This window comes from Mesocricetus auratus, unplaced genomic scaffold, assembly GCF_017639785.1.
Source record: "Mesocricetus auratus isolate SY011 unplaced genomic scaffold, BCM_Maur_2.0 Super-Scaffold_100003, whole genome shotgun sequence".
NCBI classification, from domain to species: domain Eukaryota; kingdom Metazoa; phylum Chordata; class Mammalia; order Rodentia; family Cricetidae; genus Mesocricetus; species Mesocricetus auratus.
The window spans coordinates 117,950,249-117,974,749 of NW_024429188.1; the positions used below are offsets into that span (position 1 = coordinate 117,950,249).

General features: G+C 48.1%; 1 protein-coding gene across 7 annotated transcripts in view; it reads left to right on the top strand.

Moving 5' to 3' along the window:
• Window positions 1-5,807: 5,807 nt before the first annotated feature.
• Atp2b3 (ATPase plasma membrane Ca2+ transporting 3) overlaps window positions 5,808-24,501 on the top strand; it is a 70,373-nt gene continuing 51,679 nt past the window's right edge. For 4 of the 7 annotated variants that reach the window (XM_040744754.1, XM_040744757.1, XM_040744758.1 and 1 more), the window contains exon 1: window positions 5,809-6,117. The gene's annotated coding sequence lies outside the window, so the exon portion shown is untranslated. Of the gene's footprint in view, window positions 6,118-16,408; window positions 16,425-24,501 lie in introns of those variants that run through there. The other 3 variants (XM_040744760.1, XM_013125887.3, XM_040744756.1) reach the window with 2 other exon arrangements.

Here is a 24,501-nt window from a genome sequence, read left to right on the forward strand (position 1 = left end):
TCCAGAGCCCTACTGCATCTGTTGTCCCTTTCTGCCTCTCTCCCTGGTTATTCACCTTTCTTTTCATTAGACTTTTTCTCATTTCTGGAAAGTTTACAAGACTATCCTCTGCAGGTCTCAGATCAGGGACCCAGTAGGGCAGTGCCACCACTAGCAGCTCAGGAGACAAGTGTTACATAGGTGTTAAGTTCAGAGAAAGGATTCCACAAATTATTAGATAATAATGAACAGAAAAAATCACAATGAAGCCAGGTGTTGGGGTGTGTTCTCTAATCCTAGCAAGAGAATCAGGAGTTCATGGCTGACCTTAGGTACATGAGACTCAGTCTTAAAAAAAACCACAATTACATTAAAATACTACCTGGGCCCGAGCAGCCCCCTACCTTCATTTTCATTGGGTTGGAAAGTAGGGTTGCGTTCTGGGAAGTGGCTTTGTTCATAGGAAGCCTCATGGCGGCAATTATGCAGAACATAGAAGACAAGTTCCAGCCCAACATTTGTTTGAGTATGAGTTCCTGGACTTTGGGACAGACTGACTGAGGAGTGAAAGGAAGACTACACTGCAGGGCCATGGCACCAAAGCAGCCTGATGTGCTCAGTGGGGAACGATGTGAGAAGGGAAAAGGGCTGTGAGCACCACAGCCTCCAAAGGTGCTGGGCATGTTCATATGTGACTCAAAGCAGAGGCCAGCTGAGCAGCCATCAAACTGGTGAAGACTCATATGTGCAAACATATATGAAGACACATACACAGAGATAAACATGCATGCATACAGTCACAAATGAACACATACACAAGTACACACATATATAAACAAGCACATATGCACATACCAGCCTATGTATGAAGACAAGAAGCACATGTGCATAACGCGCATAGAAATTCAGGCAAGCACACTCTAATGATACACAACATATACACACGTGCACATGAACATACATAAAACATACATATATCTACACAGGCATGCCTTTCATGCACTGCATAGAGAGAAACACACGAATAGACACATGTAGAAGTAAACACACAATTACATAATAACATATGTCATTGGGAACAGCTGTTCTATGAAAAAGGTAGTTGCCAAGGAGTAGCCTTTAAGAGGCATGGGGCTAGGATAAGGAATTTTTCTGAACACCACCTACAGGTCAGGTGCCTTCTGCATTCAGTGGGTCCCAGCTGGAGCCTAAGCCAAATCCACTACTTAGGTTTAAACATGTCAGATCTTGTAGAACAGGCAATTGGCCAGGTATCCTGGACCACGGCCGAGATGGAAACAGGGCCCCTGGGTAGAAAATCCCTCCTTGAAGGGCCTGAGTAGATGAGGTGAAGGACGTGGAGTGGGGGCAGCAGGGCTGCTCTGAAACTGTGGACCCTGGCTCTTCCAATGGGTTCCAGCCTCTTCTGTGCACTCTGGGATCTCTTGGAAAACAGATACCATAGGAAAAGGTAAAGACTCTATTCTGGACACATGAAGTACAACCTTTGTTTCCCTTGGCTTCTGAGGATACACATACCTTGGGAACCCAGAGCAAGGTAGCCTGGTGCTGAAGGGCCCCAGTGTACAAGGAGTGACTAGGGAAGGGGATAGTTGCCCTAGATAGTGAGCTGTCCCTGCTCAAGAGGAATGGTGTTTAAAGAGTCATTGTGTGTGTGTGTGTGTGTGTGTGTGCAACAATACACATATTACATATGCACACACACAAAAAAACATAGCTGAACAGAGCTTTCCAAAAGTCTCAAGTGTGGGAACTATTGAGGCTAAACAAGCTGGGAAGTGGCAGGTATGCAGTGTATGCATCTTTCTTTGAAAGATGACTTTCCTTGGTGACTAAGTTGAGGTTTATGAGTATCCTGGAACTTCCGTGATAAATTGTTGCAGCTGACCAAAAAACAGTATGTTATTCCTTTGTGGTTCAGGTGTCATGTTGGCAGGGCGGTACTCCCTGATAAGGTCTAGGAGGACACATCATGCCTCTTGCAGCTCCTGGTGACTCCTTGTCTTTTGGCTCCTTCACTAGGCCTCCATTGTCCATGGTCTCTTACTTCTACATGCACTGGAAATTTCTCTATCTTAGAAGGACACTATCATTACACACGGTGCCTGCCCGAATCACCAGAGAGCATCTCCTCAGCCTACCATCATTCACTTAGTCACATGTGCAATGACCCTATTTTCAAATAAAGCCCATTCCAGAAGTGGCAATCAGCCAGGATGACTCTGGGTTTCGGTCAACCTGTTCCAGGGCTGCCAGTGGACGTTGACCCTGGAGCCTTGGAGAGGAGTTGTGGTGTCAGCCTGAAAAGAGTAGACATGAAAATGGGGATAGGTCAGGGTCTACCAAAGGGACCAGGGCATCTGGACCTGACTAAGAAACTGCTATCCCAGAGCAAACTGTGACAGCCATACCAACTTGCAGAAGAAAAATTGAACAAACAAAGGACATAGCCTGGAAGCTAAAGGAAGCAAGGTGGGCAGCCACAGGGTCCATAGAGAAGAGGTGTCTGGTAGTACTGACAGAGTGGACTGAGGACTCAGGAAAATGAGAGGGGCTGGACGCAAGGAGGCCAGACCGGAAGGTGGCCAGTTGGCTGCTTCCTGCAAATTTCTTAGGCTAAGGTGACCTTTTTTGAGGTTGCCCAGGAGTAGCCATGAACAGCACAGGAGAACACCAAGGTTAGGTTCTAGAGTGGCAAATTCAGAAACAGTGTGATTAAGGGTAGGACCAAGAGGAGGAGGAAAAGGACAGGGAGGGAGCAGAGAGTCAGCCTATGGCTGTCCCCATTGTGAACATCTCTGGATCTGGCTCCCTAAGAATTTCCAATGCAGGGAACTGGGGCAGAGATTGGTGTGAAAAAAAGATCAATTTTCTAGCAAAGTTCACTAGCAGCTGGTTCCTACCTCTTGTCACTCTGGACTCAGGGCCCTCAAGACTGGCACAGGACAGCGATACCAGGGACCTACCTATGCTGTAAAAGGCCACAAAAGGGACCCAGTCTGGTAAGTTGTAGGGAGGGAGGCTATAGGCCTCAGAACATGTTTCTGTCCTTTTGGGTCCTCTACCCTCATTTGGTACTTCATTTCCTGAGTTTCTCTAAGTGGTGTATCAGGACTCTCCAAGCTTCCATTTGTTTTTGGAAAACGTGGGTGACAAAGAGGAGCAACAGGAAAGTGGATAGCTCTGGCTGCTCTTCAGGGAAGTTGGGGCTTATTCCACTTTTATTTCCCCTATTCTAGGCAGTGGAAGTCATGGAGTGTGCCAGGGAGCCCTGAAGTGTACCCAGTCCCTAAAGAACCAGCTGCTGATTCCAAGCATGTCCCAGTTCCAGGATAGCCATGGGTCCTCTATCAGAACCAGTGACACTTTGCTGGGGTTGGGGATGGGGGAGCTCTCACATGGAGGATAGCCAATGCCCAAGGAAAGCCACCTCTGTTGAAACAGAAAGATGGGGCATATGGGGGGCAGTATAGGTGTGAGTAAACATGGGAACAGAAGTGTGAAGTAAAGTGAATGAGCATTAGTGTGAAAAGTTGCTGTCTAAGTGCTCATGTGTTAATATGTGTGTGTTTGTGTGTGTGTGTGTGTGTGTGTGTGTGTGTAAGAGAGGGAGGGATGAAGGGAGGAAGGGAGGAAGGGAGGGAGGGAAACCAGTATGTGACTTTGTGAATCAATAAGCATGTGTGGATGAATGTATGTAGGCTAGATTTTATGAGTGAGAAAATGTTTAAGTGACCTTCTGTGAGTGAGCATGTGTGATACATGAGTACGTGAATGTAGGTATGGATGAACATGTGAGTGGTGCTTAATGAGTGTGAAGGTATGGAGTGTGAGTGAGCATGTGCATGAGTTGGATGAGCATGAGCATGAGAGTGTGTGAGTGTGGGTAAGGACATGTGTCGGATGAATGTGGAGCGGGGTGAGCTTACAAATATGCATGTTGGGTGATTGTGGTGTGGGCGAGAACGTGAATGTACATGTAAGGTGAGTGTGGACCGAGGGTGAGCATATGAGTGTGCATGTTGGTGAATGTGGGTGGAATTAATATGACAGTGTGCAGTTGACTAAATGTGGGATGGGCATGAGTATGTGAATGTACATGTTGGTAACTGTGGGTGGGTATGAATGAGTGTGTTATGTTGAGTTAATGTGGGTAGGTGTGAATGAGTGAGTATATATGTTTGGTGACTGTAGGGTGGGGGCAAGCACCTTAATATATACGAGGGGTGAGTGTAGGGTGTGGGTGAGCATGTGAATGTGCATGTTGGTGAATATGAGTATGTTGGGTGAGTGTTGGTTGGGATGCACACATGAGTGTGCTTTGAGTGTCTATGTTGGGTGAGTGGGTGAGTGAGCACATGGATGAACATATTGCATGAGTGTAGGTGAGCAAGTGAGTGTGAATGTTGGGTATGGGATAGGTGTGAATATGAGTGCTCATCTTGGGTGAGTCTGGAAAGGTTTGTGAATGTGCATGCTGGCGAGTGTAAAGTGAGTGTGAGTGTGTGAGTGATCATGTTGTATGAGTGTGGGGTACCAGTATGAGTGTGTATGTGAATGTACAAGTAGTCTGCCTGTGCTGAGAAGTGCCCTGGCTTTCTAGGACACCAGGTCTCACTGGCTTTTCCACAGAAATAGCTGCTTCCTAGGGGAGAGGCTGGCTATAGAGGTGTGACCCTCTCTGGCCCAGGGTGAGACCACAGTACTTCCTTCCTGTGCTTTAGACAGGTGTCTTACACAGTGGCAGCTCCTCAAAAACTGATTTCTCCAGAACCATGTTATGTCATCCCCAGTTAATGGTTCCACCATATCCCTTATCGAAACAATCTGAGCAGTCACTGTCTGAAACTACTCCCTTTAAGTAGACACCATTGTATCCCTATCACCCAAACCAGTCTGGTTCATAGGCTCTCTTGGTACCCTGTGTGTCGGACTTCTCCCTCTCTCCACCAGCTCCAGCAGATGTGACACCAAGGTTTGGCCCATAGCCTTCTCCTCAGTCCTTGCCCCTCCCTGTTCACAGACAAAAGTGAGGTAGGATTTGGGGTCAGCTTCTGCTGTCCCAACAGCTGGAAAGCTCAGTGCTACAAAGACTAGTGGCAGGTGCAGCTCCTCTCTGAAGGTCCAAGGGCACACAAGGGTGACTGCCCTCATTGGTATGAATGTGTGTTGGTGGGTACATGGTGGTGTCTGTTCTAGGGTGCCCTGTATTGGTCTCTGGATGTCCACTTGTGTGTAGCATAGCCCACTTTGTCCTAGAGAATGGTGTTTACTTGATAACCTTTAGGGGGTCATGGAGTAAAAATCTGTTAATAAGGTCCAGCTTCCCTCTGGAGAAATGTGTTTGAATGTCTGCACTCCAACGTTTACCAGGCAATTTCAGAAAACCACCAACCACAGGAACCCACCAAGAGCCCAGAGACCCCATGCTGCAAATCAGCTCCAAGCTCCAAGGGTAGAGGGTCTTGAGAGGTATGGCAACCTGCTGCCCTAGTCACATGCGGGGGCTTTCTGCACCAGCAGTTTCTCAGCCCCCACTTTCCAACCACGCCCACTGCTATTCTGCCAGCGTCCTTGGAGGGCCATGCCAGGCTAGGAAGTGCTGGCATTCCCTTGCATCCTGAGGGCAGAAGGGCGCACACCGGGCACAAGGCTCAGGAGCACCTTGTCCCCAGAGCCTGTTCGCCAGTGCACTGCCCCTCCATCCGCTCCTCCTCCTCGCCCCCCCCCTCCGTCGTCGTCGTCGTCGTCCTCCTCCTCCTCCTCCTCTTCCTCCTCCTCCTCGTCCTCCTCCTCCTCCACCACCACCACCACCACCATCACCACCGCCACCACCGGCTCCCTTCCTCCCCCACCCCTTCCCCCCCTCCCTCCTTGCTTAGAGCTGCGGCTGGAGTCAAGCGCACAGCGTCGCCTGCCGCTGCTGGTGCGGAGCTTGGGGAGCATTCAGCCACAGCCCTCGCCTGCCGCGGAGGGTCCTGCTCCGCACTGCTGGTCAGGCTGCTCCGTGCCCAGGCCTTTCCGTCCTTGGAGCGGATCGTTGGCCGCCGGGCACCCTCCAGCAGCGACAGCGACAGCCAGAGCAGAGGCCGCAGTGGCGGCTGTGCCCATGCCGGGGTAAGTGGTGCCTAGGGCGCACAGGCGGGTGCAGAAGGGGTGGGCGCGCTAGCAGGCGGGGGCGAGAGGGCGGCCCAGCAGGTGGCGCGGCGGCAGGTGGGGGTGTTCGCAGGATCCCGCCCAAGGCACCTGCTCCTAAGGGTTGGGCCTGTGTGTCCTTGTGACACCAAGGGTGCGAGTCACCCCGGGGCCTCAGAGCTGGCGGGCAGCAATCCACACCCGCACTCGCACCCGCACCCTCACCCTGCACCCTGCATCTTGCGCGCACGCGCATCTGTGTCTAGAGAACAAGGCCGCTGGGGGCTGCGGGCTGCGGGCTGGGGCTCCAAGCAGGCATAGCCAGGGGCGCCAGGGGCGTCAGGCCTGAGCCAAGAATCTAGCCCTGCGCACACACCTTCCCAGAGCTTCGAGGCAACCCCCTCCCCCGCCTCTTTGCACTGTATCATCCTCCCCCTCACATGTTCCTGCACTGTCCCCTGCACGCCCACATAGCTGCCCAGCTGACCCTGCCGCTGGCATGGACAGTGCCCCTGGCAAATTGGCAGAGCCACACTTGAACAAGTCCTTCATTTCTGCCAACAGCTGCCTTCCTCTCCTCACCTGTGTGACCTTGGCCAGAGGGTTTCTGTGATGGGGAGCCTCAGTGTTCTTGGGGTTGAAGGCTTCAGCTCTGCTATTCTGGGATGTGGAGCCACTGGCAGCATCTCTGGAGCTCAGAAAGACCCACTGCTCTCTATGACCTGGTCTCCCTATCCTGTGAGCCATTATGGGGCTTAGTGACTCAGCCAACAGGGGAGAGACAGAAGGGTCTCTCATGCCTCACCTGGGCAGGACAGATAGACAGGAACTCCTAGACTGGGAGCTCTGGCCAAAGGCTCAGGGAGGGTAGGGGAGTATGCAAGCACCCCTTTGTCACTGTTCTGATGCAAGCTAGGCAGGACCAGGATCTTCCCCTCACCACTGAATGTTTGCCACCCCAAGGCCAGACCCTGAATGAAGCTACTACCTAAAGTGTGCTTATACATGATCAAGTCCCCACCCCAGTCTCCCCTAGCTCTGTACAATGAGTTTGACACCAGCCTGGCAGATGCCACCTGCACATACATCCCCACCCATAGTTCTGGGATCTCTGCCCTCGCCTCTCCTGGTACGTGACCATTTTAAAGCAAAGGTTTTATTCTTAATCTACATGGACTTCCCAGGTACCTGACACAGGCTTGACGGAGTGGGCACTTGGTTCTTGTGTAGCACATTCATGACCTTGATTCTGCTGGATCTGCAGACTCACTAACAAGATGCAAACCCTTGATATCTGTTCCCATTTCACAGACAGGATCATTGAGGCTCCAGGAGGAGAGAGACTTGGCAGTACATTGAGGACATACATGAAGGTCCCTTTGTTTTGTTTGTTTATATATTTGTTTTGTTTGAGCAGATACCTGGAGATGCTCCTGTATATCTATGGTGTATGTGTGTATGAATCATACCATATCATCCCCCTTCCTGTGCTCCTCCTGCAGCCGCTCATGGTTCTAAGCAAGTTCCTGGACCCCCCTGGTGGAGCCGTCCATCAACCATACTCATGAACTGATGTGTTTACACCCACCGCCGCCACCACCACCACCCCTCATAGACAAGGAAACTAAGGCTTCCTGGATTGGAAGGGGAGCTTGGAGGAGTGGTCTGAGAAGCTTTCAAGTTCCATTGGGGCCCAGATTAGGCCTAGCAGAGGAGCCAAGGGTGAAACTGACCCCTCAAGTCTGCACCAGAACAGCCAGCTGGTCAATTGGAAGGAACTGGGCATTTGTGGTCCTGGGGCATCGATTCCCTGCCACTAGCTTCGAGGCAGGAGAGGGCCAAGGGCAAAGGCAGTCTTGATCAGCTCCACCTGCCCTAATCCCAGCCCTGGCAGGTGGTGTGAGTGGAGGGCAGTCATGCTCTGGCACAGAGGAGGTGAGGCAGGCAGATGGGAGCAGGGCAGACGTGGGAGGGGGTTCCACACTGAGCCAGAAGGAGAGTCACTCCTTGGGGAAGGGAGGCCCCAAGGCTGAGAGTATGCTTGGAAGAGCACCAGCCTCAGCAGAGGAAATGCCACTATGAACCTCTGGGGGCAATCAGGGGCACCAGCAGCCTATGGCAGACACCTATCTTGGTCTCTGATGACAGGAGCTTCAGGGTATGGTGCCAGCTCTGTGCCTGATGGTTTCTGTGGTCTTGGATGAGTTCCTTTCCTTATCTAAATCTGAGGAGCAGGGTGCACCTTTCAGGTCCTACATTGACATTTCGGCATCCCTAGCTGGAGATGCTAGGTTGAATCATTCGAGAGAGAAGAACTGAAAAGTTAGACATCGAGTAAACAAGGCAAACTAGACAGTGAGCAGGACAGGGCAGCCTGTGGATCACTGCACACTATTCCAATCTGGCCTAGCCAGCCAACAAGAGAGGCATCCAAAGGGGGTTGTAATGAACTGCCAAAGCACCATCTGAGCATGGCTGCTATAAGATGAGCTTAGTTGGACTCTTAGAACTAGTGCATCCAGGTCCAACTTCCTCCAGCCATTTGCCCTGATCCTCCCCAACCACCTCTCAGGCAAGTTTGTGTACTGTATATCCCTCCTGATTTTAAACTGTTGTAGCCTGTGGTTCAGAAATGGTTGCTGTCTCCATCCTAGGTTACTAGCACATCAAATGGCAATAATGATGACACCAACATGGGAGTCACCTTGTGCCAGATACTGTTCTGAGTGCTCCATAGACATCCGTTGTCCTGTCCTTCACTGGCATAATAGCTGAATAATGGAAGTGCTGTTATTATCTACAGTTGACAGGTTATCAGACTGAGGTCCAGAGAAGTTAGGTAATTTGTTCAAGGTCATGTAGCCAGACAATGGCAAAACCACCTGTTATCCACCTGTTATGATGTCTTCAGAAGGTTTTTCCATTGTCTCTAGAAGTATGTGTTGAACTTTACTGAAGGGAACACTGAGTGTTTGAGCTGACTATCTGGGAGACACTTCTGGGGTAGAGTTACAGATTCTTAGGAACGTTCTGCAGCTCAGGAGCTAAGATATTAGTATCCCCAGCCATGTCCCCACTGAGAGAAAAGGATGAAAGGTGATTTCTAGCCATCCAAAGCACATGGAAAATGAGTCACTTTCAATAAATTATCTATGAAAGGCCTTCAGAGACACCCCTAAAGAAAAGTAGGTAATGAGTGAAGATCCACATTGTGGCACCAAAGCTCCCTGAAGCCCCTCCAGTACTATCTATGACTTCAGAGGAAACCCTAGCTGTACCCCAGGCTGGCCATGAGAAATGAAGACCTGTAATGCACAAATGGTTCCTCCTTGTCCTCTGTCATTTCCCAGCTCCTCACTGTAGCCCTCCTCTCTGCCATGACTAGGCCAGTGTAAGTCAGGCCAACAGTGCCCAGCTGGATAGCCCTCCCCTGCCGGGCTACCTTCTGTTGGGTGGGCAGTGCTGGCAGCAGACCTGGGAGAAGCCTGGGGAGAAAGGTCTGAGCTACAAATCACCAGAACAGACAGAAGGAGCTTCTGAGATGTAAAGGAATTTGGGCATCTGAGATTGTGCCAAAGTTGGGAGGGGAACAAGTCCAAGGTCACATAGATGAGTAGATGGCAAAACTGAACTAGAACTACATAGTTCAGGCAGACTCTTGGAGCTAGCAAGTAGATTCTCTTGGAGCCCAAAAGATTTCCGGAGACTTGTGCCCAAATCAAAGGTGTGTAAATTGGAGATGCTGTCATTTACCTCAAACTTTGCTTTTTGTTTTTCTTTGCAAATATTTATTTTTTATTTTGTGTGTGTGTGTGTGCACGCCTGAGTGTTTGTATGTACACCATGTGATTGTATACTATGTGCATGCAGGGGCCTGAGGAAATCAGAAAGGGGCATCAGATGCCCCAGAACTAGAGTTACAGGCAGTTGCAAACCACCATGTGGATGCTGGGAACCAAACCAGGTTCCCTGCAAGAATAATAAGTGCTGTTAAGCACTGAGCCATCTCTCCAGCCTGAATTGTGCCTTTTTCAAGGGGATATAAAACCCACTGTTTTTTTCTCCCAGGAAATGGACAGCATCCCTTTAAATGAGTTCTTTCATGAGCCACAGTCTTGAGACACTTTCTAAACCAACAAGTGGCAATTTAAGTAAAGTGAAATTAGAAGTCCCTGTCTTTGGTTGCAGTGAACATGTTCCCATTGCTGTCCAAAGGTGCCATCTCAGTTTGCATGCACGTCTAAGTCCTGACATGGGTCCTAAAACCACCTGTACCACACTTCCTTATGGCCTTCAAGTTACTAGTAACCCAACTACGGCCAAGGCTTTCCCAGAAAACCTGCCAGAAATGAAGCCCTTGATTATTTCTGGTCACTCATGAACATCTGCTGAAGTGTTCTTTGATTAGCTAGGCTCTGATTGGAGGGCTTAGCAACTGAGAACATAAGGTGGTAGGATGAATGTATTCTATTGACAAGATGTGGTCAGATATGCCAGGGGCTACATCTTATTGGTGTGATGGCCGTTGGGGACTCTGTCCCATAATCATTCAACCATATTTACAGTGACCCTTGTGTCCTGTGTCTGCTTCTGTGAGAGCAGTGAGGAAAGCAAACGTGCTTCCAGCCCTCGCATAGCAAATGTGCTTCTCTGTGCTCATCAAAAAAATCTGCATCCACCAAAGCACCCAGCTGGCTGGATCCAGCAGCTTGGGTGGAGGCTGTGAGACTAGGCTGCAACTCTCAGAGCTCAGTCCCCAATTTAACCCCTGCCCTGCCCTTCTTGACTAAGAAACTCAGAGTTAGCTAGACAGCCTGAGCTCCGTCATCTCAGGAGTCATACGGGACTGGTGCTTGCTAGTTTGGTAACAGGAACTTGAGAATATCTAGTCATTCCATCATGCTCAACAAAGTACTACTCAAAGTTCCTACACAGACCCTGAGTCACTCTCTCCCAACTCCTCAAAAAACAAAATAGATCCAATTTAGAAACTTGTAGAAATGTTTACTCAACTTGGAGTCAGCCCCAAATCCTGACACTACAAGATCCTGATGGTACTGATTAGTCCCTACCATGTGCCCATGGCACTCCCTGCATTTGGTAGCTGGGAGGAGGAATCAGGACTGGGAGGCCACAGCTCAGAGACCCGCGAAGTTCTGTGTAAATGGCTAAGGTGTTGTCTGGGTTTTTTAAACAACATTTATTTAAAAAGTAAAACACAGAAGAATCTAAGATGTAGGAAACTCCTCTCCACCTCATCCTATCACCAAAATGCAAGGCAGTTTTCCATTCTATTGGACTTATTTCTTCTCTTTTGTTTGCATAAACTATTTTCACATTACTGTAATTAAACCGTGAGCTCAATTGTGTGATCTTTTTTTTACTTCACACAGCATTTTCTTTATTAATATAATCCCTTCCTAAATTAACTTTTTTCCAAGATGGACATAGTTTACTTTGTTAAAGTACTTACCACAAAAAAGTCAACTTGAACTGTGCCACAAAGAAACTGCAAATGATCATTCACCCATCTGACAGTTATTTATCAGGCACAATGATGTATCAGGGCAGTCCTCAGTAATTACAATTTTTAATGATTAAATATTATTCTCTCTAGAGATTGTAATTCACTTAATTATTTGGCTATTTTGGGAAATGTAGGCAGCCGGATTTGTTTCACTCTTTTGCATGAGACTCTGATGAGCATCTTGGGGCAGAACATTCACCCTGTCCTGAGGAGAGGACCCAGACAACAGTGCAGCCTGCCAAGTGGCTCTCCAAAAGGGCTTCTGAATGTGCCAGAAGGGCTCACTTGCTATGGCCTTGCAAGCTTTAGGTATTCCAGTCAAATAAGCTGCCATAGGTATCTAGGTCAGAAAACATCTATTTTGTTTTGTCCTCAGTTAATTGCCATTGAGGGTGAACATTTCTACAAGTTTCTAAATTGGATCTATTTTGTTTTTTAGTAAAATACCCGGTCTGAATTTTTGTTTACTGGGGTTTTCTATGTTTTTCCTATGTGTTTGAATCAAGAGAATTAATTTATACAAGGGAAATAATGGTGTGATATATTTGCTGCAAAACATATTAACCTCTTGATTCTTTGCCTTTTGTTTTTTTTTCAGCACATAAGATAAACACTTTGTTGATGTTTACATGGATACTAGGATTACAGAATCTCTTCCTTTTAATTAGCATTTTTTATTTTACGTGTATGTGTTTTGCTTACATATATGTCTGCACCTGGTGCTGAAGGAAGCCAGAGATGGTATCAAATCCCCTGGAAATGGAGTTACAGATAGTTGCTAGCCTCTATGTGAGTGCTGGGAACTGAACCAGGTCCTCTGTAAGAGCAGCAAAGAGCAGCCAGTGCTTTTAACTGCTGAGCCATCTCTCCAGTCCCAATATATGATCTCTTTAAAAAATTTTAAGAACTGTAAATTCTAGATTTGTTCTCACTGTCCTCTTTTGTAGTTACATTTCTTAAGATATTTAATTTTTTTCTTTCTATACTAGGGATTAATGCCAGGGCCTTGGGCATGCTCCCACTGAGCTACACCCATATCTTTCCTTATTCTTTTTAATTTAGGGTTTTAATTTTTTCCCAGGCTGGCCTTGAACTTACAGTCCTTTTGGCCTCAGCCTTTCCAATAGCTGGAATTACAAGTATGTGATCCCACAGCTAGAAAAATATTTAAGTTTCTAATCCAGGGGTCAGCATCTTCTTTGGTAAAGTGTCCGATGGTAAATATTTTCCACTTTTCAGAATACATGGTCTCTATCCCAGCTACCGTGCTCTTTATGGAGGCACAAATACAGACACAGACAATATAAAAATGAATGGGTATGACAATGTGCTAATAAAACTTAATTCACAAGCACATTTTGCTGGATTTGGCCCTTGAGCTGTAGTTACTGAACCTCATTTAATCCAAAAGAAATGCACTTTCAGGACTATGAGGTGAGAAAGCAATATGTCCCCTCAGCCAGGTTGCTAGCCACAGGTCCCCATTTCCTTTATCAAGTCACTTGTTCCTTGGAGAATTTATATTGGATCATCTTCCCCTCAAAATAACCCCCCTTGATATACCCACTAGTATCATTGGAGTTCCTGGACAACAAAAGCACAAACAGAGCTTCCTGAATAAACAAATAGTAAAGCAAGGAGGGAATCAAGGAAAATGAGAGGAGAAGGCTCTGAGATCATGCCTTTCCAGCTGATGAATGGTGGCCACTGGCCTGTTTGTTTCTCTGAATGAGAAACATTCTCTTGAGAATGAGCCATTCCGATTTCTCTTTCTGAACCTTGTTAGTTCCTGGACTATCCCAGAACTCAGAATTACTCGCACTCTGGTATTTTGACGTAAGCCAGACTCAGGTTATATGTTGAGATTGATTCAATACTACTAGACCAAAGTTTTCATGAATGGATGGCCAGGGCCATGATGGTGGCATGGGACATGACAGAGAAGGAAACGGTTCATGCTCCCGCTTAGGCCAGCCCTGCTGAAACCATTTGGTGTTTTCAGAGCACAGTTCTGTTTCCATGGCAGAGCTAGGGTTCTGTGTCACATCTCAGACCTCAAACTGACTGCCTGTTCAGTACAAGGGTTCTTTCCTATCCCCATTGGCTTCAACTCCATTTCTCCCAGACACACTACATCTTGGCTTGGAGCCACAGTGGAAGGGATAACTGTGACCCAGGAACAGCTAGTCCAGGGTCCCGGATTCCTGGGGACTTTCAGGAGTAGGGCTGGAACCTAGTGCAGAAAACAAGAGAAAGGGGGTATATATGGCACAGGAACAGAACAACTCTGTCCTAAGCACTTCTCCCACATAATCTAGTCTCCCTTGTAGCCCATGCCCAGCTCAATGAACATTGACTGGACCTTCGTTTGGAAAAGGCCCTACTTATTCTAGGGAGCAGAGCAAGAATAGCCACCACGTTCTATTTGGGAGGGGGGAATCCAGGGAGGAGACGGGGCTGGCCCAGGGTTGGCTGCTTAGGATCCTTGGACTGATGGCCCTTGGGAGGTCCATTGGGCTGTCTAGGCATATGAGTCCAGGCATGGCCCTGTGTTCTCTGCCACCATTCCATACACGAAGCAGAACCATAGCATCATTGGAGTCATTAGGGGACTAGTGAAAGAAACTCTACATGTCTACCCAGGGAGAAGCCTTTTGTAGTTTTACTATCTATAACTGCCTCTCCCAGCTCTCAGTCTCACAAGGAGAACCTAGAGGAGGGCCTGGGTTGGGCACCTGATGGGCTCTGTGAACTGATGGGGGGTGCACTTGGACCCCTGACCTAGTAGTGTTTGTGTGCCCTGATGTGAAAGGGGCTTCTTCGGGATACAGCCCCTCCCAGGTCACCCCATGGATGCTGTGTGACCTTTGTGGTACAAAGCTCCTAGTGGCAGTGGCAGCCAGGCCCTGGGCGACCTTCAGGTCCTGCTGTCACAGCCAGTTGGGGTTGGAGCTGTGCTGCAATTTCTGAGGCATCCTTTCTCAGGGCCACTATGGGTCACTGGACTTTTCTTCCTTTGTTACATTTGACATCAGGCGGCAGTTTGGCAGTTTATGACGGGGGGGGCAGGGGGGTGCTGAGACCTAAGTATGCTGAGTCTTTGCCTCTGGGTTAGAGAGGTAACAGTGACAGTTGATTCTCATCTCTAGTCTTTTCTATCCCTAGAACTTTTGCCTTCTTCTCTGCTAAGAATAACATGGGTTTTTCAAAGGGAAGAAATGGCCTCAGAATTCCACACAGTGACAAGCCCATTTCTTTACAGCTCCTTTCCCACCTGGGATTGGTCCTCAGGGTGAGTAAGCTAAGCAACAAAAGGGTCCAAAGAGACTACTTTATGAGCATTTAGGACCCCTACACCTCCAGTTCCTGACCTTGACACCAGTGAATTCCTCCTACCCCTGCCAATGCCTGTTGGCCCAAAGACTTTAACCTACTTCCAGAAACAAACCCCTACACATGGGGCTTGTTTCCCCAAAAAGGCACGTGCATGTCCTGGTAGTTTTCTTATCTAGTCCCTGCTTGTCCTGGCTGGAAGGACTTAGCATGGCCTGTGGCCCCAGTGGCTTCCAGCTGTCTATAATTTCCTTAATTACCTGTTTAGGCCTTGGCTATTTCCGGTTGTTAAACTGACTCTGGGATTGGAGTGACACCACAGTAGCCAGCAGAGCTGGGAGACTTGGGTGTCCCTCCTTCCAGCAAGAAGCTTTCAGGATATGAAGGGCTGGAGGATTAGAACCTGCTGCCTCCTAGTCAGGAGGCTTTCACAGAGGCCAGCGTGGTGGTTTTGGGTCTCCTTGCACCTCTAAAGACCACAGGGCAGCCCAGATGTCTTTGCTTCAGGACAGGAGGGAAGTGGGAACCTGCTTGTGTGAGAGGCATGCGGGGGTGGGGCACAGGCCTGGCTTGGCTCCTGCTGCAATGCAGCTCTCTGCCTGCACAGCTCGCCTTAATTGGATAATTAGTGTCATTATGCTTCCTGCCCATCGGCTTCTCCAGCTCCTGATCCCTAGCTTTCTCCTTTTTCAGCTTCTGCCTTCTCTGGCAGAAAACAAATGAGTGTCCCCTTTCTCCATGTAATCATGACCCCAGTGACCATACTTCATGGCCCCAGCCAGAAGGGAGTTTTTAACTTCCCTTTGTAACCCAGGGCCATGCAGCTCTGTAAGAACCACTTGACTCATTCTACAAAAATATTCTAGGGACCCCAGAGCAATGTGGGATACAAGCAGGCATAGGGATGGCCCCTAAAATGGAAAACATCCTGGGAGGCCCCACCTGAGGCCAAGCAGGATGTTCTGGCTTCAGCAGTGGAGCCTAGTCCTAACCTTTGATCTCTGGGATCTGGCTAATGTCAGCTTCAGAATAGACAGAGGTGGAAGGTTTGAGAAAGACATATGAAGCAGAACTGACATACTGAACAAAGAGCCTTGCTTGTCCCGCTTTATTTTCTCTGGTCTAATGGGCAGGAGGAAGTCTCCAGAAAAAAAAATGGATCAAGTCCCCTAAAGAGCTGCAGTGGGTGCATACCAACTCAGCAAGGAAAAATGAAGTCCTGTTTCCAGATAGGCTGAGTGACTCTGCAGCCAGTGCTTGAGCCTATCCAGGCACTTTATTAACTCTTTCAATTGATTCTAATCAGGTGTCCATTGCTTTCTTGGATGTTCTGGGCAGTCACTTAGCGGAAGAGTCATACAGAATCCTCTGAAGCCAAATTACCCAAGTTTACATCAGCCTCTACTCCTTGCTGGCAATATGACCCCAAGTAAGCACCTCAATCTCTATTCCTTAGATGCCTCTACTCCACAATAGGCATCTTCATCCCTTGGCATAGAGTCTCACTGTGCAGAGCAATCATAATCATTCCCACAATACAAAGTACTCAGCGCAGTCCATTGGCTTGCCTTGCATGTGATAGGACAGACCTTCTGTCTCTTATGGTCCTGTTTTTTCCCGTGTGCTTTGACTAAAACATCTAGGACAGCATCAAATAATACAGGCTACAGATAGTCACATGCTACAGGAAACCCATGGAAGTATGAGATTTGGCAGATCCTGGAAAGTTTGGAAAGCCTAACTGCCCGTAACCAGGCCTAAATTGGGCACATAGTTAAGGTGGACGCTCTAGTTATTCCCTCTGCATATCTAATTTCTTCAGGTTATGGAGCTATCCTCTTTAGTGAAGATCAGGAATAATGGCAGCTTTGTCAACAAAGAAGTTAGTTCCTGGACCATAGGGAAGTCTAGCTGTATAACCTGTGGCGGCTGCGATGGCTTCTTAATATATAAGGATGTGGACTCCTATATGATACACATAGATTCATGTACAATATGGCATGAGATAACTGTTACCATCTGATCCTCATACCAGCATTTCAGTCATCAGGAAGAAGAGTGGAGAAAAACATGTCCCTTCTCTTTCATGCTTCATCTTAAACCTTGAAGTTGTCCCTGTCACTTCTGTTTATATCCAATTGGCCAAAGTGTAGTTACATGTCATATGTAGCTGCAAGGGAATAAAAATACAGTCACTGACTGGACAGCAAAACATCTACCTAGCAAAATATTATATAGTCTCTTCTAGAACATTCTAGGGGTTCCTTAGCGCTTCCCAAAGCTATTTTGGCACTAGGGGTTGAACTTGGGGCCTCAGGATGTATAAGTAAGAGCTTTGCCATGAAGCTGTGTCCCCAGCTGTCTTAGTTAGGTTTTCTATTGCTGTGAAGAGACACCATGACCAACTCTTATAAAGGAAAAACATTTAATTGAGGTAACTTATATTTTCAGAGGTTTAGTCCATTATCAGCATGGTGTGACATGGTAGCATGCAGGCAGACATAATGCTGGAGAAGGAGCTGAGGGTCCTATATCTTGATCCAAAGGCAACAGGAAGTGAACTGAGATGTTGGGCATATCTTGAGCATATATCAGACCTTAAAGCTCACCTCCACGGTGACACACTTCCCCCCCAGAAGGCCATATCTACTCCAACAAAACCACACCTCCTAATAGTGCCACTCTCGTTGAGGGCCATTTTCAAACCACCATGCCAGCCCTCCTTTATTTTATTTTCTTTTTATTTTGAGACAGAGTCCCATTAGCAAAACTGGCCATTAATTCAGTCTACTGCCTAATCAGGCCTTGAACTTTAAATCCTCCCATCTCAGCCTGCTATATATCTGGAATTACAGGCCTTGACCACCAGGATCTGCTTCCAAAGTCACATTTTGTATACAGAATTCACCAATATTGAGGCCAGGCTTTCCCCCAAGGGATTAGAACATCCCTTCTGAGGAAGTTCTGCCAGTAGCTACAACCATTCTGCCAGTAGCCAGAGAGCAATGTGGGGTATGACAATGACAGACCACTTGTTTAGAATGTTTGGACCAGGGGTCTGCCCCTAGCACCACAAGATAGAAACAAAGTGGTTCAAGTAGGTGGGCAATAATGGTAGAAGTAGGTGGCAAGTAGCAGGGATGAGGACATAGAAGCTGTGGGATGTGAGTAGGGCACATGGGAAAAGGGATGCTCAGGTTGACATTTCCTTGAGGGCAGTCTCCCTAAAAGCTCATTTCCACATGAACAGAATAGACCACTGCTTTGACCTGCCCAGGGGGTGACACAATATGACTTAAGACACCACAGGAGACCACTCAGACTCTCTGTCTACCACTTTGAACACAAATGAGAAAAGTGGCTGGTTGGTCTAATTTCCTTTTGACATTATAGAACACACACACACATGCACACACACACACACACACACACATACACCACAAAACAGGGCATATCCACAATTAGAGCCAAAAGACTTGAAAGAATGCCCCACATCCTCACTGTTGTACCACGGTCAGCACCATCAATCTCCAGAACTTCAGCTCAACCCCACTAAACACTAGCTCCTCATCCTCTCCCCAGGCCTCAGCACCTGTCATCCTACTGCCTGTCTTTATAAGGCTGGTGACTCTTAGGACATCCCAGAGGTGCAGCCAGACAAGCTGTCCATATATGTCAACCACATTATGGCATATGTGGGAATTCCCTGCCTTTTAAAGGCTGACTGATGTTCCATTATATGCAAATGCAGGGACACCAATCTGTTTCTTCAGTTGTCCATCTATAGACATTGGGCTGCTTCCACATTTTGACTATAGTGAGTAATGTTTTTGTGAACATGGCTATACAAGTTTCTGTGGGTCCCTACTTCCTACTTTTAGGAGATGAGGAGATGCTCTAATATGTTGCTGAATTGTTTTAAGAAACTGCATGGTGTGTTGCATTGTGGTTGCGGTATCTATCATTCTGTCCTAAGGCCTCTTTTGACTGGAAAGCTTGGGGCCCTCCCAGAGCCTCTGAAAGCAAAAAATATGTAGTTACAAACTTGGCTGGACATGGGATGCTCTTGAGGGTTGTTAGATTGGGTGGAAGTCCCAAACCTCCTTTTGGAGTGGGCAGTTCTCCAGGTAAGGAGGGCCGCTACACAGGGCTGGCCTAGGCTGCCCTAGGTGAGACTAAAGTGGCTGGCCATCAGTTTGATGTTGACCTACCCACAAGCAAGGGTAAAATTAAGCCACATCTGTTTCCCTACCAACCCCATGATTCTGGATATGGGTTTTTCTGAGATCCATACTCCTTAACTGTAGCCTCAGTGAGGACTTCTGCATTTCTTATGTGCATCTGTCTTTCTGCAGAATAAGCAGAGTCCCCGTGACCATGCTAACAGCCACCAACAATTCTCCAGGTGGCCTTGGTAGACCTGCCTGCAAAGGCATGACTTCAGGCAGGTGGGTAAGTGAGCAGGGAGGGGGTACCATGGTGACAATTGAGCCTCTTTTGTTGTTATTGTTTTTGTCCAAAACTTTTGTGGGCTTAGAACTATTCTGCAGCAGCAGCAGCAGAAACAACAACAACAACAAGGCAGCAACAACAGATTGTACCAGGAACAGGAGGAGGACATAATGGAGTGGGGGGGGGAGTCTCCCTTTAAATCTGTTTTCTCGGTTTTATTTCCTTCTCTTTTCCCATCCTCCTCTCTCTACTAGCAAAAGTGGTGGGGCTGTGAGGCTGTGAGGGCCCAAGAGCTGCAGTGACAGTGTCTCTGAAATATTAATGAGGCTGTTCTCTGCCTGGCTCCTTCCCTCCCCCTCTCTGGCTGCATGCATGTCTTGTCCTTAGGTGGTCACCAAGGTGCATCAAGCAGAGGGGAAGTGCTGAAGTAGACAAGAAGACAAGAGTCCTGTGCTGAGAGGGAAAATGTGAGAAATCAAGGGTTAACATACCACCCCCAGGGCCCCAAGCCAAGCCTATATCTGCCCCATCATGTTAGACCCAGGAGTGGACAGCCAGCTGCCCTGCAAGATACTCTCCTCCCAGACCTTCTCCCCACCTGTTCCCTAGCTGGGCCCCAGGCCCCACCCAGTGTGCAAATGTGGTTGGGATGTCTGACTATAAGGCAAGGGTTAGGCCTCTGCTCCTGCTCCTGGATTTCTCTTCTCCAGTACATGGGCAAGCTGGTGTTTTCAAGTGCCTGGAGATAGAGCTGCCAGGACCTATTAATTCAAGGAACTCCCAGTGAGTCATACTGCTGAGCCCTAGTCATATCTGGAAGGAGAGTCCTAACTTGGTGAGTCCATAGGGAGATATTAGTGGGTGGTGAAGGGGCTCAAGGTAGAAGAGTGTGCTAGATCAGCCCAGGCTTCTGTCTCCCTACCCATCCAGATGAACTGTTGCTTTAGGTCCTGGACCTGGCTGTAGAACCAGGACATTGGCAAGCCCAGGCGCCATACACTGGATTTGTGCAGGGGGACTATTCTTGTCTCCCAGGGCCCAGAAACAAGGAAACAACTTGAGACTGGGATTTTTTGGCCTGCAGCTGGTGCTGGTATCCATCTGTATCTACCCTGGAACAGTGGCAGCTCTTGGTGGCCAGATGCGCCACCACTAGTATGGGACATGTGTCCCCACAGAGTTGATTGGTGCTGGGTGAGAGGAGTCCTGGACTGTTTCCAACTTGAGAGTTTAATGGATTTTAATGCCTTTTTTTAGTTCTGACATGGGAGATGGCAGTGGAATTTGCTCTATTTTCCTAGACCCTTCTGAACATAAGGCTGGGCAGCCCCACAGAGCAAAAAGACAAAAGGGTTCCATCTGAACCTGCTAGGGATGCTCACCTCTGGCCATCAAACATGTACTTGATGCCTGAAGTCTCTGGTCCCATCTGAACCCTAATTCCCCCTTTATGAAAGAGGTATTGTGCACAGTGAACTGCAACAAGGCTTGGTGGATATTGTAGGTATTGTTATCCCATGGACATTGAAAACTCAAAGTTCAGTATTAAGAGTGGTGTCACTAGAGGAAGCCTAGAAGCAGAGGGTCCTTCCCTCAAGAACTGCACAGCTTTCTGAAGGGCAAGGGCTGTCTAGGGTCAGGGAAAGCACGCATATATTAAATTGAAGGAGTTGGCAGAGAACCCATTCAAGGCGGTGAGAGAGAGAGAGAAGGAGAAGGAGGGGAGATGGGGGAGAGGGAGGAAAAAGGAGAGGGAAAGGGAGATGGGGGGAGGACACCAGGAAGGAAGAGCCTGTATTCTGGTCAAGCAGATTTGAATCAATAGAAGAGTAAGTGCTCCACTTGGATCTGATGGGATTGAAGTGTCCAGGCCTCACTAGAGGGAACAGTCTAGAAGGCATCTGGGTGATGGGTCTGGACTTGTGCTATAAACATCCTCACTATCTCCTAAGGTAGCAACCTGTTGATAGTCACACAGTGAGAGTGAGCTAAGCCAGGGAACTCATGCAGGTTTCTGCTCTCTCTACCTCACAATGTTGGCCAATTTGTGCCAGGATGGAGCAAATACCAGAAGGTCCAAGTGCCCCTCTGAGGAGGTTCTCAATTCAATTAAGGCAATTAAGGTCTGAAAGATGAAAGAGCACAGAAATGGTACATTCCCTGCCCTTTTGATGTCTACAGGCTGTTCTCGGCAGTCAGCCCAGGCCGGAAATTCTTTCAGGCCTACACAACTGATAGGGCTGGTCACTTCTGTTCTTTGCCATTTCAGCGATGGCTGATGTCCTGATTAAAACTGGAGGAGGCCATCATCCAGGTTTACAGACAACCCGGGGATGAACCCTTCTTCTCTCTACAATAGGCAAGAGTCACTCGGGGATCTCCCATTAACTGGTGCCTTCTATCTCAACTGTGGCCTGTGGAGTGAATGAAGGCGAGGAAAGTATGAGTATTCACCCCTATTGGCTTCATGTTGTCCAGGATAGTGCTGATACCTTCCAGAGCTCTAAGTTCCTTCTCTGTGGACCAGAGCCCCACTCACTAATTTCTCCAGCCCCATCACCCCCTGGGATAGATCACTCAGTGCACTTTGGAAAGTCAGTGGTCAACAATGTGTCTCAAAAATTAGGGATACACGTAAAGGTACTTCTGTTCATGGCTGTGCCCAGCTCTGGGAAGCAGGAATAGATCACAGGATCTTGGGCTCAGCAGCAATTAATTATGACTATAAAACTAACTCATAGATACATTCTAGAGAATGTTTCACAGGAACCGTGACTAATGGAAGCCACTGGATGCCAGCAGGTGGTGATGAGAAAGAAGGATGTGTTGTTGGAGTTCAGAGATGGTCTCTGGTAGAGTGAGTGATGGCCACTGGTGTGGGGCATGGGGAACAGGCCAAGGGCTGGAAAGTGCTTTAATTGGGCCTGGAGATTGAAACAGTGTATGGCAGAACCAATCATGATAGGAAGAGTTTCCTGGAGTGGTGGTGCCTAAACCAAGGAAAGGGGATTTCAGGGCAGCATGGCCACTAGTTGTTAGCCTGTAGGGAAGATCTCTCTGTTGACAGACAGGGTGTCAGCTTTACTTAGTGGGAAATGGGGGAAAGGGAGCTAGCCGCAACTGGCAGTCAGAGTGTTGGGTGATACTGAGGTGGAGGGGGCAACTTGACTCCAAGACAGTCACACAGGAGCAGGGGTGCTATGAGCTCCAGCAGTCCCTTGGGGTACAGGGAGGTAACACGGCATAACCTCATCAAACCAATCACTTTACCCACCTACTCAGGGTCATAACTATGAGGCACCAAAGGTTCAGCCATCTTCAGCGATGACAGCATTGCAAAACCAGGAGTAGCTCTACACTACAGGTTATGGACAGGGAGGTGGAGGGGGGTGACAAAAATGCTTCGGTAATATTAGGGAAGCCCTGATCTCCTCCAGGACTCCTGTGTCTGGGTGACTGTAGTAGTGACCTACAAGCACCTATTCTAAAGAACATGCATCCATCTCAGAGCTCACCCCAAGCATAAGAGACGTCTTATTTCCAGGTGGGCAGAATGGCTGAAAAGATTAATGGGCTTCCAAGGAATAAAATCCTTCATCTGGCTTCCCTTTCCCAGAGAGTCCCTATGGAGTCCTTAGGCAACTCAGTTTGGGACATTCAGGTTCTTGGCTGAAGCCCTGGGGCTTCAAGCATGGGGTGAATGAATGTAGTACTGAGTCCTTGTCTATGAGATCACCAGAGCCTGAGACAAGTACTGCCCACCGTTCCACAAGGGCTAAAAGAGCCTGAGAGCCAATGAGGACCCTCCCATGTCACTTGCCAATACCTGGGTACGTATAGCCCTGTTGATCTGGTCTTTCCTAAAAGCCTTGCCTGACTAGGGCCCAAGAAGCTTACTCATGGGTGGGGGAGGTGCCTACTGAAGACAGTGTCTACCCTGACAAACCAGACCTATTCATCTTCTCCAGCAGCCAGCAGTCTGGGGGTGGCAGAAGTAGAGAACAGAACTCAAACCTGACAACAAATCCAACTGCTTATGCACTGGGACTTCTGGGAGCAATGGAGCTGTGGTCAGAGAGAAAAGGGGAGGAGGGACACCCTCAAGTAGTCAGGACAACATCCTAAGCCAAGGTCACTTGGGATAGGGATTGGGGAAGGCAGTTATCAGTGGAAAACTAACATGGGTATCTTGAGGTAGCAGTCTCAAGTTCCTCTGACTCTGTCATTTCTCTTAATCAAGCCTTGACTTCTTGCAGTGACAAGAGAGTGATATTTGTCACACCCTTCTAGGTGGTTGGAATGGCGAATTCACAGAGCACCAGTGGAAGGAGTACATTCTAACCAGTTTCCTGTGGGCCTACTGCTTGCCCCTGCCATCCCCAACCCGTGCTTCCAGATGCTGCTGCTCTATTAAGCAGAAGGGCCACAGTCCCTTGCCCCTCCCCCAGTCTTTTCTTCCCTTTGTCCTTCCTGAAATCCCAGGACTTTGGGTCTCTGAACCAAACCTTGTTTCTATAGCTTAGCCACACAGAGAAAAGCTAGTGGTTTAGTTTTGTCAACCTCTAGCACAAAAAGTCAGTACCTACCATGTAATAGATGCCCAAGAAATGTTTTTTAGATAACCAACTGGGAAAACTGGTACACAGGATTGAGAGAAGATGGGGAAGTTCCAGAAGTGAAAGCTGGTCCATGTAGAGAGTGAAGAAACAGTTAACACTCTGGTACCCAAATTGTGAAATGGTGACCAATTGGGATGGGTATTTTATAAGTGCCCCCAATCCTGTCCATCAGACCTTACAGATAGGCACACATACTTTTTCTTGACAGCTGAAGCCTCTATGTTTGGAGCATGTGTGGGAATATTTCATTGCCCCACCCCTCATCCAATGCCTCTGCTCTTCCTCCAGACATGATATTCTCACCTCATGGCACCCCATAGGGTTCAAAGAATCTAACCCACTGGACCCTCCTGAGAGTAAAAGCCATGGAGATGACCACTATTTTAGCTACATGAGGGCTTTTTTTCCTTTTTCTAGGCTGTAAGTTATTGATTT